The sequence below is a fragment of the Mandrillus leucophaeus genome, unplaced genomic scaffold (assembly GCF_000951045.1).
Source record: "Mandrillus leucophaeus isolate KB7577 unplaced genomic scaffold, Mleu.le_1.0 Scaffold191, whole genome shotgun sequence".
NCBI lineage: Eukaryota > Metazoa > Chordata > Mammalia > Primates > Cercopithecidae > Mandrillus > Mandrillus leucophaeus.
In genome coordinates, this window is record NW_012101932.1 from 1,337,175 (window position 1) to 1,357,954 (window position 20,780).

Consider the following 20,780-nt stretch of genomic DNA (forward strand, 5'->3'; position numbering starts at 1 on the left):
CTATCAACCATTGCAACAATGAGACACAAGGCCTATAGGAAGTGTTTCTGAACAATGTATAGAAGGAGCTTGGAAATTTGGAGTAACTTAATTAATGCTAGATAATAAGTAATTTCTCAAAGATCTATTTATCCATCATTTGTCATCCAGTGTGGGTTTACTTAAACTTTGTGGAACTTTATTTCCTTATCTCTGAAATTGTGAGAATTGTCCTTTTTCCTTTCTTAATTATGAAGTTGTTGTGAGCACCAAATAAAATAGTGAGAAACATTTTGAAAATTGCTCAGTGTTGCATAAAGCTAAAAAAGTTTATATCTATTCACTGTAGGCCCACAAATGCCTGACAAGGTAATACTTTGCCTAATTTGAAAACAAGACAAAATAATATATTTTAATTCTTGATGCCTTCTAATCTATAGTAATTTAAATCTAGAGTTAAAAAATATATAATAAAAATAGTTTGAATAAAACTATTTCAACATTTGAAACTGTTTATAATGTTAGAGTAATTGTGTAAGTTTTGAGAAAAGCAAAATCACTTTTCATTTTCCAGGCCAAATGATCACAGTTTCAAAAACTGTTTCAAAACTTTGGTTTTTGTATAATTATGGTAAACAGCAATGTTACTCCAGATTATATTATTTTCTACTCTAACAGCAATTCTCTAGATAAATGATGCCCATAAAACATATTAAATTGCAACTAAGGAGACAAAGAAAATTGGAAGAAAATGTAAAATTTGGTTAAAGACGCTATTGACTAAGAAAAAGACTTAACTAATTTAAGTTTTCTTTGGACTCTTGGTCTTCTTGGATTAATCAGGCAGCATTTTCTATGACTGTAAATTAAACTTAAAAATACTAAAATTTCCTCTACATGGTGGCATTATAATTTAAAACAGTCTATCTGGAATATTATTTTTTAATGGAAGAAAGATGGTTATTAATATGAATATTTGACTTTTTCTATTGACAAATATAAAGAAAAGTATGAATTTTTGGCTGTGACTTAATAATAGTCATAAAAACCCCTATTCCAAAAATGTTATATGTATCTAATTTTCCTTGGTATAATTGGCAGAAAGTATAATTTTAGGGGATATTCTATTTAACTTCACTATTTTTGTACTATTTTCACAGAACTGGAATGTTATCAGTATAAAGCTGTGAAAAGTATTGAGCATTTCAAATGAAACCTGTTGCTTATTTCACACTTTAAAAATCCTGCCTACATTCCTATCTGAAGTCCTCAGACTTCCTGAAAAGGAATGTGTGATATTTCCAAATATACAACAAAGGGATTAAAATAAATTGCCCTTCTGTTGCTTATTACAACTTATGGCACATAAGTAAATATATTCATTATTTCAAAAAGTTATAAAATTATACAATTGTCATTGCAAAATCTATTATAAGACATATTAAATACGACATGATTCCTATCTCTTCTGCCCATCTCATCTCCTTTCTCTCACTGGTATTCGGAATATTATAGTAAAAGTCTGTAAATTAGGCTTTGCTTTTCTACATAAGACTTCCTAAAACTGATGTTATCCAGTCTGACAATCTTTGCCTTTTATATGCAATATTTACTTTGCTTACATTTAAAATGTTTAGGTTTAAAATATAATTATTTGTTTTTTATTTGTCCTGTGTGGTCTATATGATTTTTTTCTCATTTTTTAAAAAATAGACTCTAACTTTTAAATCAGTTTTAGCTTCACAGTAAAACTGAGTGGAAGGTATAGAGAGTTCCTGCATACTCACCACCCCCATACATCACACATGCATAGCTTCCGCCATTATCAACTTCTCATGCCAGAGAGGTGTATTTATCACATTTGATGAATCTGTATTGACACATCATAATAACTCAAAGTCCATATTAAGGTTCATTCTTATTGCTGTATATTCTGTGGGCTTGGATAATTTAGTGACTTGTAAACATCATCATAGTATCACACAAATCATTTCACTGTCCTAAAAGCCCCCAGTGCTCCACCTATTTATCCCTCCTTCTACCCTAACCCCTGGGAAACAATTGAATTTTTTTTTTTTTTTTTTTTTTTGGTATTTTGACTTTTCCTGAATGTCATACACTTGGAATCATACAGTATATAGCTTTTTCAATTTTCTCCTTTCACTTAGTAATAAACATTCAATTCCCTCCCTGTCTTTACATGGCTTGAAATATATATTTTGTCTAGGTTGACCTATTTTTAACGTTTGCCAGGTTTGCTGTCTCTACTTATCTACACATACCTCTATCCATCCATCCTTTTTGTTCTTCTTGTTGAACTATTTGAACTTAAGTTTGAGACGTCATAACATTTCTCCCTGAAATAATTCAGCCTGCGTGTCCTAAGAAGGACATTATCCTACCTAATGGTATTAAAGGAATAACTCAAGAATATTATTTCAATGTTTAACATTTATTCAGTAATGTAGCTTAAAATATAACAAACATAATCTTGCATTGCTGAGGGGAGTGTAAATATATTCAATCATTTCTTGAAAACTTTGGCAGTATTTTCCAAAATGAAGATATAAGTGCTCTGTGATGCATCTTTTTTTTATTCTAGGTATAAACTAAAGAGAAATGTATACAAAGTATAAACACCAGAGTGATGTCAGAAAGATGGCAGAATAGGACCTTCCAGTGCTCGTCCCCTCACAAAAACATCAAGTAGAACAACTATCCACACACGAAATATCTTTACAACAATTAAGAAATCCATATCAGCAATTACATAACAGAAATAAGGAAGACACACTGAAGAGGGTAGGAAGAATAGTGTCATATTACCCATGTTATTTCTTTCCCATGCCCGACAGCATCTTCCTGAGGGAAGGAAAGTGCACTGAACACCTGACTTCACCATGGACCCCAGCAGCAGGTCCATCACAGGCCCTGTCATCAGGTCAGCTCTCAGGGCCTGAGGCTCTAGGCTAGCACCTATAGACAGGGCCTTCAGAACCACCACAGCACGAGTCTAGCCACTCTGTCCCAGGCTCCAGACTGGTTTCCACAGACTCATGCTCCAGGTCTACCCCAGTGCATGGACACCCACTGCAGCCCCAGGCTCCAGCCCAGTCCCTATGGGCACAGGTTCCAGAAGCCATAGGGTCCAGGCCTGCTCCAGAAGATCCAGGGTACAAGTTTACCCCAGTAGAGCCTGGTGCTGGGCCAAGGTCAGCAGTCCCAGGCTCTAGGCTGATGCTCATGGCCTCATGCTCCAATGAACCCAGGATCCTGGGCCATTCCAGAAAACCCAGGGTCAGGCCTACTCCAGCAGAACCTCACACTGAGTTGCCTCCTGCTGACTTAGACTCAAGGATTATAGGCTCCAGGCCCACCCCAGTGGACCCAGGAGTCAGGCTGGCCCCTAAGGTTACAGAATCAAGCCCATCCCTGTGAACTCAAGCTTCAAGTCCACACATCTGCTGACCCAGGAACCAGGCCAGCCCACTCAAATACTGCAGCAGCAAACCTGCTCAGAGACCCTAACACCTGGCCCACTCAGAATTCTAGATGGACAGTTGGATGAAGAGCTTTCCTTACCGAAGACAATTTTTTTATAAAGTTGAAGATCTTTGTTCTTTAAATGCACAGACAATGAAGCAAGGCCACAAAAATTATAAAAATTGGAAAAATACCACCAAAGAAAAAAAAACGAATCACTAGTAATGGACACTAAAAAAAAAAATGGCGATCTACAAATTGCCCAAAAGATAACTCTAATTATCTTAAGAAGCTCAGTGAGCTATAAGAGAACACAGATAGATGACTAAATGAAATCAAGAAAACAATACCTGAGCAAAGTAAGAGGTTGAACAAAGAGATAAAATCACATATCCAAAGAAAATAAAATCAGTATCTCAAAGAGATATCTTCATCCCAATATTGGTTACAGCAGTATTCATAATAGCCAAAAGATAGAACCAACCTAGTGTTCATGAATGAATGAATGAATCAAGTTAGGCAAGATGAATAAATTCTGGAGATGAAGTGTACAGCATGGTGACTATAGTTAATAGTACTCCACTGTATCTTTGAAACTTGTTAAAAGAGTAGACCTTAAATGTTCTCAGTATGCACAAAAAAAATAACTATATGAGGCAATGTATACATTCATTAGCTTGATTGTGGTGATCATTTCACAATGTATACATCTATTAAAACATTGCTTTGGTGGAATAAAAGTAAAATCTGATGCCCCCAAGAGACTGAATGGAACCCTCTTAGCTACAAATACTTCAGAAAAACTAAGTAAGTTTCCAGGACTTCAGGAGACAGGTTAGACACACCTCAATACCCATCCTCCCTTTGGCTAACTGACTTCTTATTCTAAGAGATAAACAGAAACCAGCACGTGAGAAACAAACACTGAAAGATCCCTTCACTGATTTCAACAGACCACCTGACACTGAGGCCAGACTCCCATCCCTTTTAGCAGGTTCACCATGACAGCTGACCAACTTTATAATATAATCTTTCCTTCCTGATAACTGACCACTGACCACAAAATGGTTTTGTCCAGTTTGCAGAGATTGCATACAAAGTGCCTTTGTGATCTGTTTCACTTTTTGACATAGCCTAATTTTAATACATTTTAATGTTAAGTCTCACCCCAAAGTATACATGATCATATGTAACATATATGTTTATTCACTATATATAAGTTAGGACTCCCTCATATTCATAAGAGTCTCATTTAATCTGCTGAACATGTGTGTATAGCTAATGTCATTAGGCATAAATCTCAGCCTCTTCCTTTTGTCTCTGAAGTACTTGTCTTCAGTTTTGACCAGAGGCTACACTTCCCAGCATACAGGTTGCAACCCTTTAAAAATAAAGTTCTTCTTTCTCTACACTTACAGATCTCACTATTTTAAGTACATACTTTCTACACCATAAATACATATGACTCTTGTTAATTGTACATCAACAAAGCAGGAAAAATAAATAAATATATACCTGATAGAGAGTACTGAGTACTGGTGATGTGATGCAACAGAAATTCTTCTATCGTTGTTAGGAATATAAATCATTAACTCCTTTGGACAAAAGTATCATCCAAAACAAAACCAAACAAAAAGACCAAAAGAAAAAAATACTGTAGACATAGTTTCACCAAACACTGCATAAAAACTGTTTAGAAGAGCCCACTTGTTAGCCACACTTTTCTGAGCTTTTTTTTTTTGTTGTCCAATTATAGCCCTTCAAATAGCAACTGTATAAGTAGAGCTCCAATACTTGCAAACAGATCAAAAATATTTTCCAGCTTTCCTAGTTACTCTTGGCAGAGACTAGTTTGCAACACAGTATTCAGCCACTATGAGAAGCAGAAAGTGATATTATGTATGTCATTGCACATATCTAAACCAAAATTGTCAAATTGGATCATTAAAGTCAGAAATAAAGCGGCTTTTATTGTTGTAAATCTATAAACACAGAACCCTTAAATCCTCCCTTATGTATATGTGCCTCTTATATAACATCAACAGCAATAGAAACTAGGGTGGTCAGAATATTCAGCTTTCTTAGCAATTCCAAGTCACCCTTTATCAAGTGTGATCAATTTACAATATCCACCTGATGGTGTGTCTCTGACCTCTGACAGCATTACTGCTATTGTGTGTGACTGTTCTGAGCAGTGTAGTTCTGTGGCTTGTATTCAGTGGCTGTGGTCTTATTTTCCCATGCCTCATTATGCTGACCATTTTCTCTATGTAACATCAAGAGAGCCATTTCAAATAAGTGTTTCAGCATGACAATTCTTAGAACACTGACGTCAATTAATACATGCAACAAGTAACAAATATTTCAACTAGTCCCAAAAATATACAGAAATTAAATATAGTAGGTTGAAGTCTCTAGAAGAAAAATAAACAAATATTCTTTCTTTCTTAAAACAGAATATTTTTGCCTCTTGAGCTTTAGAAAAATAAGGTTCTCACATTTTTCAAGGTTTTATTATCTGCTGATTTGCTTTGAGAAGAAAATTTCGGGATCCCCTAGAGAACTTTTTAAATTTTAAAATGTTTAAGTCAGTGAATAGGACTGGTCTAACTAGAGAAATGCAAACATCAAATACTGCTGAGACAAACCTTGCCAAGGGATGGTCTGGATGACCTCATATGGGGCTTTGCCATCACTAACACCTAAGACTTGAGGGACTTTTGGATTAACTGCATTGGAGCAGAGACATAAGCTTTCCTCACTGAAAATTCCTCTGTCTGGTGAGGTTTAAGTCCCATAGTTACTTCATCAAGTAGTGATTTACAAAGGGAAGGAAGGGAGCTGCATGTAGGCCAACAGTGATCTAAAAGAGGGGCTAATCAGTGTGTATGTCTAGGAAGACTGTTACATTAAAAGTTAAGTACAAGTACATTCATTAAGATTCTCTAATCTTCTCTTTGGTGCAACACTAAGAATGTGTTAAAGTGCAGTTGCAACTCTGTTGGCAAAACTAGGAAAACATGAATTCTCCGATAGTGCCGCTTGAAGAATAAAGTTGTACAACCCAACAAACAGCAATTTGGCAATGAAATAACCCATCCCCATAACATGTGGAAACTTCTACGAAATGAAACATAATGCTTTTGACAAGTGACTCTGTTCTCAAGTGACAGTGGATAAAATAATTTTATCTTCTGCATGAAGAATAGGGTGAGGCTAAGAATTTAAAACATGATGATCACTGGGCACTTTCACAGTGAGGTAAAAATGCATGCTTTTTGCAGTAATTGTTTTTTTTCCCACATGTAGAAAACAATTACATGGGATCTTTTTTTTGCCTTTATTTACTTATGCTAGCATAAAGACTAAGTGAAAAATATTGATTTTTATTCTTTTGTAAAAATATACTGTATTTCATACAGTAGATTTTTTAGATGCTATAGTTTTATAGGAATTTACTATATTTATCAAAACAGACATGTCTATCATCTGTCTATCTATCATCATCATCATCTCTCTCTCTCTCTCTCTTTCCCCTACCCTCTCTCTGTATACATACTCATTGGTCCATCATCTTTTTGGAATTTAATCTACAGATATTCTCATTTACTTTAAAAGTGACAATTATAAAAATTATTTATCGAAGCTTTATTGATGATAGCAAAAGATTAGAAAAAGTAAAAATGTCCAGCAATAGTTTATTAGTTAAGCAGTTATGGTGTATCTATAAAGCATCTCTATGAAAAGGCAGATTTTTATGTACTAAGAAGAAATTACCTTAAAATGTAATGATATCCTACCTTATATGTATTAAGCATTCTATATGTGTGTCAGTTTGTGTGTTTATAGGGAAACTACAAAAGGAAAATTAGAAATTCAGGAGAGGGGCACCCCATGGAGGCAGAGACAAGAGTCAGGACATGGAATAAAAAAGCGATGCTCTCATTTTTCTTGAATCATAGAATAACAAAGCAAAGATAGATATCACCCTTAAGAGCCAGAAGCTCTCAGCCTTCTGGACATTCTTTTTAATCCAATCCCCTTGTGACTGACTAAGTTTTAAATATTGCTCTGTTTTTGGTCTCTGTATTCCATGGAGGAAGATATAGTAATTTATGTTACATATATATAGATGTAACATATATTTATATATATACGTTTATGTATTTATATAGTTACATCTATATATAAATGTAACATATTATCTATAAAGAATATAGATATATTTCCTATGTGAAATTTTAAAATAACCTTTCTATAATGGCATTTAAATAAATGTTATTTCTGCCACCATAGTTTATCTTGGAGGTTTTCATTACATAACGGTCTTTCTGTAATCTATGTAAATCTCTTGTAGAATTATCCTTAGAGATATTCTATAAATGAAGTTTAATGCCTTAAAGTCACATACAGTTTTATATCCAAAATAGAATTATTCCACTGATGACGATATTTGCTTGCTAGGGCTGTCATAACAGAGTACCACAGACTGGGTGGCTTAAGCAACAGAAACTTTTTTTTCTGACGGTTCTGGAGGCTGGAAGTTTGAGAGTTTGAGACTGAGGTGTCTAAGGATTGGTTTCTCTCTGTGGCTTGTAGACAGCTGTCTCCCTCTGTGTGTGTCTGTGTAAAAATGTCTTAAAAGGGCACCAGTCATATCGGATTTGGGCTCACTGTAGCAACTTCATTTTAACTTAATTACCACTTTAAAGACCTATCTCCAGATACAGTCACCTTCTGAATTACTGGAGGTTAGGACGTCATCATTTGAATTTGGGGGAGTAGGGTGGCTCAGTTCAGCCCACAACAATGACTTTATTTAGCAATTTACGTTAAGAATCTCCTACCTGTTTTCATATACCAAACACACACTCTAATGAGGGAATTCTGACAACTCAGTCAAGATTATTCAAAGACTGAGATATTTGTTTAAGTTATTATTTAAAAAATATTTTAAGCAATGCTATCTCCAGAATAAAAGCAAAACTCTCTCAAGATAGTAATTATTAGAACATGTATCTATTTTCATTACTCAAGGTTCCATCATAAAAACAGAAAACACGCTAGGTATTTCAAGAAGGAAAGAGTATGGGGAGTTAGATGCTTCTAAAGGTAATGGGAGGGCTGGAGAACCAAATATAAGGAAGGACAGCAGTTAGCTGTCAGGCTTCCTCAGGTTTTGGGTGGTTAGAAAGGCGGCAGAGCATTTCTCTAATGACCAGTGATGATGAGCTTTTTTTCATGTTTGTTGGCCTAGGTGACAGGTTGATGGGTGCAGCAAATCACCATAGCACATGTATACCTTTGTAACAAACCTGCACATTCTGCACATGTATCCCAGAACTTAAAGTATAATAAAAAATAAACAAATAAAAAAGAAAGGTAGCAGAGCTACCCCAATCTGTTACTGCAGGAAACAGCTGCTGTTGCCCACAGTGTCCTGAAGCAAGTCAGTGAGTAGATGGTTTGTTGGGAAATACTCAGAGGCCACTCAAGGCACAGCCCTAAGTGTACTGGATACCATGAGACTGCCAGATTTGCTTCAGGCTGAAAATGAGGAAGGATAGTGTTACAGTAGGTAACTAGTCAGACATGAGCAGTACAGGAAAGACCCCATTACCCCCACCAGGAATGTCAGGCAACCATCAGGTGATGGTCAGGCCATTTGTTAAACCGTCTCTAAAATAGTGATTGGTTGCAGCCAGCACCAGAGAAAGGCAGTCTCCCAATAGATAGGAAAAACCTGAAGCTGGTGATCAGTGGCTTCCTGATAAGATCTCAGAATTTGGGCAAGTGGGCTCAAGCATGTGCACTAAGAGGCAAAATGACAGAGTTTAACTGGTATATGACCTTCTAGAAATATTCCACTCATAAGGGAAGAACGCCTCAAGTGAGCATGTGTACAACTTCAGTAAACAAACTATGCATGCAGTCCCTCACAAGTGCTGGCAGGCCACTGCACCTGCAGACAGCCCACCCTGACGGAACAATGGGGGAAAAGGGACTCCAGACCCCAGAAGCACGCCAACACATAAAACCTCTAGTGAAAGATTGAAGCACACACTTGATCTATCAAGTCGCCCTCTTGGCCCTCTTTGGAGTGTACTTTCCTTCCTTTCATTCTTGCGCTAAAGCTTTTTAATAAACTTTCACTCCTGCTCTAAAATGTGCCATGGTCTCTCACTCTGCCTTATGCTCCTCAGTCGAATTCTTCCTTCTGAGGAGGCAAGAATTGAGGTTGCTGCAGACCTGTGTGGATTCACCACAGCTAACAATAGCTTAGGCTTCCATCCCATTTTCAAAACTTTGCTCATGTTCTCCTCACTTGCTGAATCTAAATCAGAATCCTGTCAAAGACTGCCTGGGAAACATGTATCCAAGGCTTCCTAGGCCTGTGTTTCCAGGAAGAGTAAATCAGGCAACGAATATTCTAAACTTAGCAGACAAGTTGGAAAGCTCTGTTACGTTGATTAATAGTTAAATTGATATGTGACCATTGCTTGTATTCACATTTGGAGGGAAAAATAACACATCAAAAACTAACTTTGCCATGTAAATGTATGAAATAGGCACAATTCATTTGAAAACTGCAAAACACTTGATTTCATTCACCAGATGTTTTTGAAGAAACAAAAGTTTTAAAGGATTCAATGAAGATTGAAAGAATTATTTCAAAAATTAATGCAATAAATATTTGAATTTTCCATAATTATTGTAGCTATTATCATGGACTATTAGAAATAACTTTGAGAGGCCAGGCACGGTGGCTCATACTTATAATCCCAGCACTTTGGGAGGCTGAGGCAGGCAGATCACCTGAGGGCATGAGTTTGAGACCACCCTGGCCAACATAGTGAAACCTCGTCTCTACTAAAAATACAAAAAGCCAGCCATGGTGAGGCGCCTGTAATCCCAGCTACTCGGGAAGCTGAGGCAGGAGAATCACTTGAACGCAGGAGTCAGAGGTTGCAGTGAGCTGAGATCATGCCATTGCACTCCAACCTGGGCAACAAGAGCAAAACTTTTCTCAAATAAATAAATAAATAACTCTGAGAAAATTATTCTGGACATTTTAATTAGAATATTCATATTTGACTTACTTTCCAAGGTTTCAGCAAAATTCCATTTAATTAGGAAGACAAAAAACAGACTTCAAAAAGAGGAAGCTTCTCCTGTATAAAATGAATCTAGTGATGTTGGAGGGTGAGGTGAAGGGAGGTGGTGGGAAGAACAGAAAACAGAGTTTAAGACAGAAATATGATGTATTTTCACATGATTTTTTCTAACTCTCACTACTCAGTTTTCCCTATTTCCATTTCATCTCATCTGCCAGGAGGTCTATGAATGGGAGTGGGAAAACATGGAGAATTCAGATAGAGGTATTCAAGTGGCTGATTTTGAAAGCTTTTAGATAATGTGCTTAAAATAGAAATTCCTGCCTACCTAACCCCTGATTTTATAATTATGTATTGTGTTTAGCTTAGTAGGCATAACAAACGTTGACTATGCCCAGTGAAACATTACCAGCTCCCAGAGTATGTGCTATTTTAGATGAGAACAATATACAAAAGGTAGTGCAAAATGACTCCTCAAAATGGGAGCTGAGTGGTTCAGAGCGATAGAAAATCTCAGCTCTGTGAAAAATCAACCTGGAAAAGTGAGGATACAGAGGACTGAGCTTGTTTTTAGCTGATTTTTAGGGCCCCAACCATGGGACAAATAAACATATGCAGGCACATTGAGTTAAGAGTTGGTATCCGTAACTTTTAAGCATTTAATTTTGTAAAAGATCCTTTGCACTATAGTAGTATGACATCACCATTGGAGTGTAAAAATGTATTGCTCACTTGTCCTAACCTTTAAAATAAATAGGCACTAGCTTCACAATGATTGTAATTTTCTTTTAATTTAGTTGTGAAACACCAATACGTAAATATTGAAATAGTTTTATAGGTACAGTTACCTTTCCTAGTGTCATAGTAAACAACCATGTTTCATGCTGCTTTGCTCCCACAGGAAAAAAAAAAAGCAAAAAATTGACAGAAAAGTATCTAATTATATTTTGAAAACATAGATATCTAAAATTCTTACTTTCAAGTTTGGCCAGCTTAATGATTGGAATTAACTATTCTTTACATGTTCATCTCAATAACCTATCGTTAGCTATCTTTTTGTAAGAAAAACTAAGAAAATATCAGCACCAATCAGCACAATGCTGGGGAGGAATATATAATATATACAATATAATATAGTATTGACAGAAGGAAAAAGGGGATACATGAGATTATTGAACTGATTAACTTTACACAATAGAATTTAAGGTTATAATTTCATAGCACTTTTCCATTTAAAAGAAAAAGATTTTTTAGTCATCTCATGTTATTCTTATGATTAGCTGACTCATGTAGGATTTTTTTAACACTCAATACAAGGCTAAGTATCATATAAAGTGACTATGGTTAGGAAATAGTTTGTTTATCCCCACTAAAACTCATGTTGAAATTTGATCTTCGGCTGGGCGTAGTGGCTCATACCTGTAATCCCAGCACTTTGGGAGGGTAAGGCAGGCAGATCACCTAAGTTCAGGAGTTCAAGACCAGCCTGACCAACATGGCAAAACCCTGTCTCTACTAAAAATCCAAAAATTAGCCTGGTGTGGTGGCATGCACCTGTAATCCCAGCTACTCAGGAGGCTGAGACAGGAGAATCGCTTGAACGCAGGAGGTGGAGGTTGCAGTGAGCTAAGATTGCACCACTGTACTCCAGCCTGGGCAACAGAGTAAGACTCTATTTCAAAAAAAAAGTTAAAAAAAAAAAAAAAAAGAAATTTGATTCTCAACGTGGAGGTGTTGGGAGGTGGGGTCTAGTGGAAGGTGTTGATAATGGGGAAGTTATGTGTTTGTGGGGGCGGAAGGTGTATGGGAAATTTATACCTTCTGTTCAATTTTTCTATGGGCCTGAAACTGCTCTGAAAGATAAAGTTATGAAAGAAAGAATTTGCCTATATTGGGCATTTCATATAAATGAAATAATATAATATGTTTTACTCTGTGTAGCTTCTTTCACTTAGCACAATGTCAAGATTACATGCTGTAGCATGTAACACCATTTCATTTCTTTCTGTAGCTGAAAGATATTCCATTGTATAGATATCATCTTTTGTGTACTCATTCATCAGCTGATGGAAATTTGGGCTTCTGTCACATTTGGCTACTAGTATTAATGTCATTAAGAATATTCACTTGCAAGTTTTTATGTGAACATATACTTTTAATTCTCATGGATATATACTTCGGAGTGGAATTTCTGGGTCACATGGCAATTTTGTGTTTAGCTTTTTGAGGAACTGCCAAATTGTTTTCCAAAGTGGCCACACCATTTTACACATACCCACCAGTGATGTATGAAAACTCTAATTTTTTTTCCTTACCAACACTTACTACTTTTTTGAAAGATAGCCATCTCAGTGAGCATGAAGTGGGAGCTTATTGTGGTTTGATTTGCATTTCTTTAATGACTCACAATGTGGAACATCTTTCCTTGTGCTTTCTGGTCATTTGTATATGTTCTCTGGATAAATGTGTATTCAAACCTTTTGCCCATTTTAAAATTGGGTTATTTGCCTTTTTACTGTTTAGTTGTAATAGTTCTTTATATAGCCTGGACACTAGGTCCTTGCCAGAGATATCATTTGCAAATATTTTCTCCCAGAGTGTGGATTGTCTTTTCACGTTCTTATAATGCCCTTTGAAAAAAAAAAAATCTAATTTTTATACAATCCAATTCATTTTTTTGATGTCTTTGCTTTAAAAAATCATTGTGCAATCCGAGTAACAGAGTTTTACCTACATTTTCTTCTAAGAGTTTTACAGTTTTGCCCTTACATCCAAATCTTTGATCCATTTCAGTTAATTTTTACATATGATGTTTAGTAGGGGACTAAATTTACTATTTTGCCAACAAATTTCAATGTGTTGAAAAGACATTATTTTCCAGTTGAATGGTCTTTGTGTCATCAAAAATACACTCTCAATTCTATTTCATAGATGTATGTTTATGTGAGTACCATATTGTCTTAATTATCCTTGCTTTGTACTAGTAAGTTTTGAAATCAAGATGTGTGAGAGCTTCATTTTGTTTTTCTTTTCAATGAATTGTTTTGGCTATTCTGTGTCCATTTCCATATGAATTTTAGGATCAGCTCATTCATTTATCAATAAAAGTGGCTGAAATTTGATATGACTTTCCTTGAATCTGCAGATAAATTTTAAGGAGTATTGCCATGTTAACAATATTAGGTCTTCCATGAATTCGAAATATCTTTTTAATTTAGATTTTTAATTTCTGTCAACAATATTTTGTAATTTTAATGCACAATTTTTGCACTTTTTAGGTTAATTTTATTTCTATGCATTTTTTAAAATTTTTGATGCTATGGGATGGTTTTCATAATTTCACTGTTCACATTGTTCATAACTAATATATAGAAATGCTACTAATTTTCCTTATGTTGATCATGTATCTTGCAATTTTGTTAGACTCATCTTATTAGCTGTCATATGTATTTTTGGAAATTCTTTAGGGATATATCTACTGATCAACAGATAGATATAGATTGATACATATAAATATATCTACCTATATGCATAACTATTTATCTAAATAGGTAGGTAGGTAGGTAGGTATCAATCATCTGCATATACAGTTAGTTTTATTTACTATTTTTCTACTCTGGCTACATTTATTTCTTTGCCAAATTGACTTAATTACTACCTCTAGTACCATGGCAAGAGTGCATATACTTGTTTGTTTCTGATACTTGAGGAGAAAACACTTTCAAGTATTAAGTATGATATTAGCTGTGAGTTTCACTATTAAGTAAGATATTAGCTGTGAGTTTTCTATAGATAATGTTTATCATATTGAGAAGCTTCCTTTTTGTTCATAGCACTGGTGTTTTTGAAAAAGTGTTAGGTTTTGTCAATGATTTTTCTGTATCAATTGAGATGATTATGCTGTTCTATTGTTATATTAATAACATATATTGTTTCATTTTTGTATGTTGAATCAATCTTGCATTTCTGGGATAAATCTGACTTGGTTGTGTGTATAACCTTTTCTTAAGGAATTATTTTGAATGCTAACTCAATTTCTTTACTTATTTTAGGCATATTAAGACTTTCTATTTCTTCTTGAGTCATATTTGGTAGTTGAAATATTTCTAGGAATTTCTCTAATTAATCTAGGTTAACATAATTTTTTTGGAATATCATTGTTCTTAGTATTTTCTTATAATCATGTTTATTTCTGTGACATAAGTAATAATGTTTTAATTCCTAATTTTAGTAATTTGAGTCTTCTTGGTCAATCTAGGTATTTTTGTGTTTTTCCAGTATGTTTGTCAATTTTGTTGACATTTTCAAATATACAACTTTTAATATTGATGCTTTTTTTCCTGTTCCCTATTTCATTCATTTATGGATTAATCTTTTTAAATTTTATCCTTACACTTGCTTCAGGTTTAGTTTTTTCTTCCAAGTGTCTTAAGGTGGAAGGATGGGCTATTGATTTGGAATTATTTTCTTTTTAAGAAAGGCATTTGCAGGTATATATTTCCCTCTGAGCATTGTTTTTATTTAATCCCGCACATTTTGATATGATGTGTGGTTTTCATCCTCCTCAGTATTTTTTATTTTCCTTTTTATTTCTTCATGTTTAATTTTCACATATTTGTGAATTCTCCAAATTTTCTTCTGTTTTAATTTCTAATTTTACTCCATTGTGGTCACAGGATATACTTGTATGGTTTAAACCCTTTTAGGTTTTTGGAGACTATTTTTGCATTCTAACAGTCTGTCTTACTGAATGCTGTATTTGAGAAGACTGTGTATCTGCTGTTGTTTTTTTGGTGAGTTCTAGAGATGTGTTTTAGGTCCAGTTGATAGTGTTTTTAAGTTTTTTTTTTTTCTCACTGATTTTATGTATACGTTATTTTATCTATACGTTATTGAAAATGGGGTATTGAAATATTAACCCTTATGGTTGAATTGGCAATTTTTCCTTTCAATTATTTTAGTTTTTGCTTCATATATCTTGGGGCTATGATTTTAGGTCCACCTATATTTATAATTTTTACATCTTCTGGATTAATGTATGCTTTTATTATGTAGTGTCTTCCTTTATTCTAACAACATTTTTTGTCTTATATTGTGTTCAACACTAGTATGCCACTCTAGCTCTCTTTTGAGTACTGCTTTCATGGAATGTAAGTTTCCATTATTTTACTCGTTTTACATGCAACTAAATTGTGTATTTTCATCTTAATTGAGTTTCTTGTAGATAACATATATTTGTTTTCTTAAATATAATTTCAACTTTTATTTTAGATTCAGGGTTACATGTGCAGGTTTTCTATGTGGGTACATTGCATGATGCTGAGGTTTGGAGTGTGGCTGATCTTGTCACCCAGGTGACATACAGGCTCCAATAGTTCACCGAGTGAATACAGGCTCAAATAGTTAGTTTTTCAATCCTTTCCCCCTTCTTAATGTCTATTGTTGCCATCGTTATGTCCGTGAGTACCCAATGGTTAGCTCCCACTTATAAGTGAGAACATGCAGTATTTGGTTTTCTGTTCCTGTGTTAATTTATTTAGCATAATGGCCTCCAGTTGCATCTAAGACAATGTATATTTGAATCATGTTTTTTGATCCATTCTTCCAATCTTTGCCTTTCAATTGGAGAGTTTAAACCATTTACATTTCATGTAATTATTGGTAAGGAAAGATTTACTTCTGCCACTTGATATCTGTTTTCTATATATGTTGTTTTATTTTTTTCCTGCAATTCCTCCATTACAGTCTTCTCTTTATATTAAAAAGATATCTTCTAGTGTACCTTGTCATTTCTTTTGCCATACTATTTTGACTTATTGTTCCTTGAAGATTATAATTAACATATTAATTTATAGTGATCTACTTTGGATAAATACCAACTTAATTTAAATAGTATAGAATAACTTTGCTCCAATATATCCCTGACCTTTATGCTGCTATTATCACATATTACGTTTTTATATATTATGGGCCCATTAAATTGATTTATAATTGTTGCTTCATACAGTTGTGTTTCCAATCAGACAGAGAAAAGGCATTACGAACAAAAATACATTTATATTGTTCTGTATATTTACTTTTGTAGTTACTTTTAATAGCGTTTTATATTTCTTCTTGAGCTGAATTACTGTCAGTTACTTTTTCATTTAAGCTTGAAGGACTCTAGCATTTCTTTCTGTAAATGTATGTAAGCAGTGAACTTCTTCAGTTTTAGTTTACCCAAGAAGGTCTTAATTTCTCTTTCATTTTGAAAAATAGTGTTGCCAGTCACAGAATTGAATTATTGGCTGATGGTATTTTTTATTTTGTTTTGTTTTGTTTCCTTTTAGCATTTTGAGTATATTGTAGCACTGCCTTTGAAACTTCCTGGGTTTTGATGAGAAATTAACTGTTAATTGTATTGTTGTATATATTAAGTTTTGTTTAATAAGTTGTATATGTTAAGATTTGTTAACTTTTGACGGTTTGATTGTGATGTGTCTAGGTATGGATTTTTTTAGTTTATTCTACTTGGAGTTTATAAAAATATTTGGATAGAACAATAATGTTTTTAACAAATTTAGAAAGTTTTAGGTCATCATTTCTTTAACGATGTTTGCCTTTTTTTTCCTCCTGTTGGGACTCTCATTATGCATATGTTGGTATGCTTGAGGTGTCCCATGGGGCTTTTACACCTTGTTTATTTTTCTTTATTCTTATTTATTTCTTCTTTTCAGACTGAATTGACCTGTCTTCAAGTTTGCTGATTATTTCTTTTGACTGCTCAAGTCTGCTGTTACGGCTTTTTAGACTGAATGTTTCATTTTAGTTATTTTACTTTTGAACCCCTCAATTTATAAAGTCTTCTTTCATACATTTTCTCTCTCTCTCTCTTTTTTTTTTTTTTTTTTTTTTGAGACAGAGTCTCTGTTGCCCAGGCCGGAGTGCAGTGGCATGATCTTGACTCACTGCAACCTCCACCTCCCAGGTTCAAGAGATTCTCTTTCCTCAGTCTCCTGAGTAGCTAGGGTTACAGCCTTGCACTGCCACGGGCCTGGCTAATTTTTCGCATTTTTAGTAGAGACAGAGTTTTGCCATGTTGGCCAGGCTGTTCTCAAACTCCTGACCTAAAGAGATCTGCCACCTCGGCCTCCCAGAGTGTTGAGATTATAGGCATGAGCCACAGTACCCAGCCACTTTTATCTCTTTATTGGTAATTTCAATGTGGTGAGACATCATTCTCATACTTTTAAAACATTCTTTAAACATAGTTTCACTGAACTCGGTGAACACATTTAAACTAGCTGATTTAAAATCTTTGTCTGGAAAGTCCAATCTCTGGGCTTTCTTGGCACAGTTTTATTTATTTCCTTGCCTATATATAGGCCACACTTTCTTGTCTTTTGCATGCATTCCCATTTTTTGTTGTTGTTGTTGAAGATTGTACATTTTCAATATTATAATGTAGCAACTCTGGAAATTGGATTCTCTTGCTTCCCCAGGATTTGTTGTTCTTTCTGCTTATTGCAGCTATTGTTTGTTGACTTGATGACTTTTCTAAACTAATCTCATTAAGTCTTTACCCTCTGGTGTGGCCCTGAAGTCTCTATTATATAGCTTAGTGGTCAGCTAATGTTAGAGCAGGGATTTTTTAAAAAATACTTGGAAACAAAGTATCTTCCATTAGTTGCCAAGGAGCCCTGAGTGTGTGGTGGGCGCACCTTCAACACTCCTCCAGACAGTACTTCCTGATTTTATAGAGCCTCAAGGTCATTAGGAGGTGGGAAGCTAGGACTTTATCAGGTTATCTTGATAATGTGCACAATGCTGAACATGTACACAACCTTTTAGATTCCCTGAAAAATGTGGAAGCTTTTCATAGCTCTTAAGGATATCCTATTTCCCAGTCTTTCTTCCCATGATTTTTGCCTAAGCTATAATTTGCCCCCATTGTTATCTATCCCCTTAGGAAGTAGCAACCTGCAAATAATTTTGACAAATTATTCCTGGAAGTAGCAATAAGTTTTAGAAATAGGCTAGTCAGTTCTAATCATTTTAATAAAGACACATGAGTTGTTTATTTAGGGAGTCATCAGAGAAGTCAGAATGAATAATTAGTTACATTTTCTTGTGAATAAGGTTTATTTTGCTCCCTCTAGCACTGGGAATACAAATAAATCAATTGGTTTTTTTCTTTTGATAAATATTCTTTGGGTTGCCACAAGCCATTAGTTGATTTCTAGAGTTCCAGAAAAGTTGATTCTGATATTTTTTGCTCTTTTTTTTTCATTATTTTATAGAGGGGCATATTTTTTAATTTCTTACTCTGTCATTTTTGCTGATGTACTGTTATCACTGTATGCTATTTTTTATTACAGAAAAACCTTCCTTTTTATTGGTTGAAAAATTGATAGTTTATTTTCCTATTTTTTTGTTAACTGATAAATATTTTTTGACAGTCTATTGCAATATCAGCTATTCTGATGAAAAGATTTGTAAATGTGTTTGCCCAATCTGTATCTAGTCACCAAATATTGGTTGAATATATACTATATGTGAGTCTCATATTTTAGCAGATGTAGTATATACAATTAAGTAACTCAAAGTCTAGTGGGACAAACAAACCTCTTAATAGCATAATCAGTTATACATTTTTACCTTTAAATATTGATGCCATATGTTTCTAATCTGAATAAATGTACTCATCAAGTTATTCAAAATACAATTACAAGATTAATTTAGCACCTGGATATTTCTAATGTAGAAAGCATAGTCCTATTAGGTTATAGAACACACATTCTTGTAACCAGACATTCTCTCTGAGTTTGTTTAACTTGGACCAAAGGCCTCCTGGCCTGAATGACATGCTTCATTGCAACTTTTAAACTGTTGACTGAGTTAAGATGTGTTGATGAATATTAATTTCTTTTAATAAAAGCACTGACACTGAGACATTCCTGTTGTCTGCTTGTTCCATCAAATAATGAAAGGTCCTGGTGATTTCCTCCAAAGTGTGGATGTTGGCACCTGGAGCTGACTGGCATATTTCAGACTGCCTATGCTATAAACTACTCTGTTTTGGCATTTCTAGATGGCCTCGAAGGTGTCTTTACTCTATTTCTGCTGCACGTGTTTGATACTGTAGACCCCTTTTGAGACTGTCTCAGGGATTATTTATAATGTACTGATGTTACCTTATTAGTAGCTGCTATTTCTGCACAGAAGCATGAGGTTTGTTGACACTTATTTTACTGCTGAAACCTTATTTTCGGTGTCTGGTAGACCACTATGAAGTTTCACTACTGAAATGTTATGGCAACCTGAATGAAAAGTCATCCCATGTTCATTTCCCTCCAGGTTCCAAGGGTTTAAATAAGCACCTGAATAAGCTTTAGAAACTTGACAGATAATGCAATTTCACAGTGTTATTACATTCCTGTTTCAATTGGCACTTCTAACACTCTCACAAACAGTTTGTGGAGCTGGTAACTTTCCTTTGTAAGAATATTTCAAAAGTAGGTCCAAACCTACAGCATGAATTTAAATTTATAGAAGGGAGAAATATTAAAGCAATTTATATTAATTTTGGAACAGTGCTCTTTTGGCACTGATTACTAATTTCCAAAGCTGACTCTCTTGTGATCTGATGATCTACACAAGGAAACTGGGTAACATGATGAAAACCTTCACTCTGCCCACTTCATGAGTGGTGCCTTTTTCTCCAGCTACCTCATGAAGAGCTCCAAACTAAGGCAATTTGATTTGACCAGGCTGCTGGTCATTTTCTTCTCTACCTAGTAGACCTTTTTGTGCCCTCTCTTTTCTACATTAGGGGGATCTAACTCTTTGTAAAAGATGCATGCAAACTAATTTTTAATTTAGAATATGTCATGAGGCAAAATTTTAACCAAATTGTACTTCTCTGAGGCAAGTTGTGGATTTTAATTAAAACTCCCCCCCCCCATAAAAATATATCCAAGGCTGTTTCAGTTTCATTTGGTTATAACATAGGGTTTTAAAGAAAATAGCTAGAGCTAGTAGCCAAAACTTTTGTAAAACCTAGGGTAATAAGTTGGCATTTCTCCTCTTTCATACATATGTGTGTGTGTGTTTTTATATGTGAGTGGGTATATATACACACATATATATGAAATATTCATCAGTGCTTACATATTTTTATTGATCACATATGCATGCATATATGTATGTATGTATACATATGTG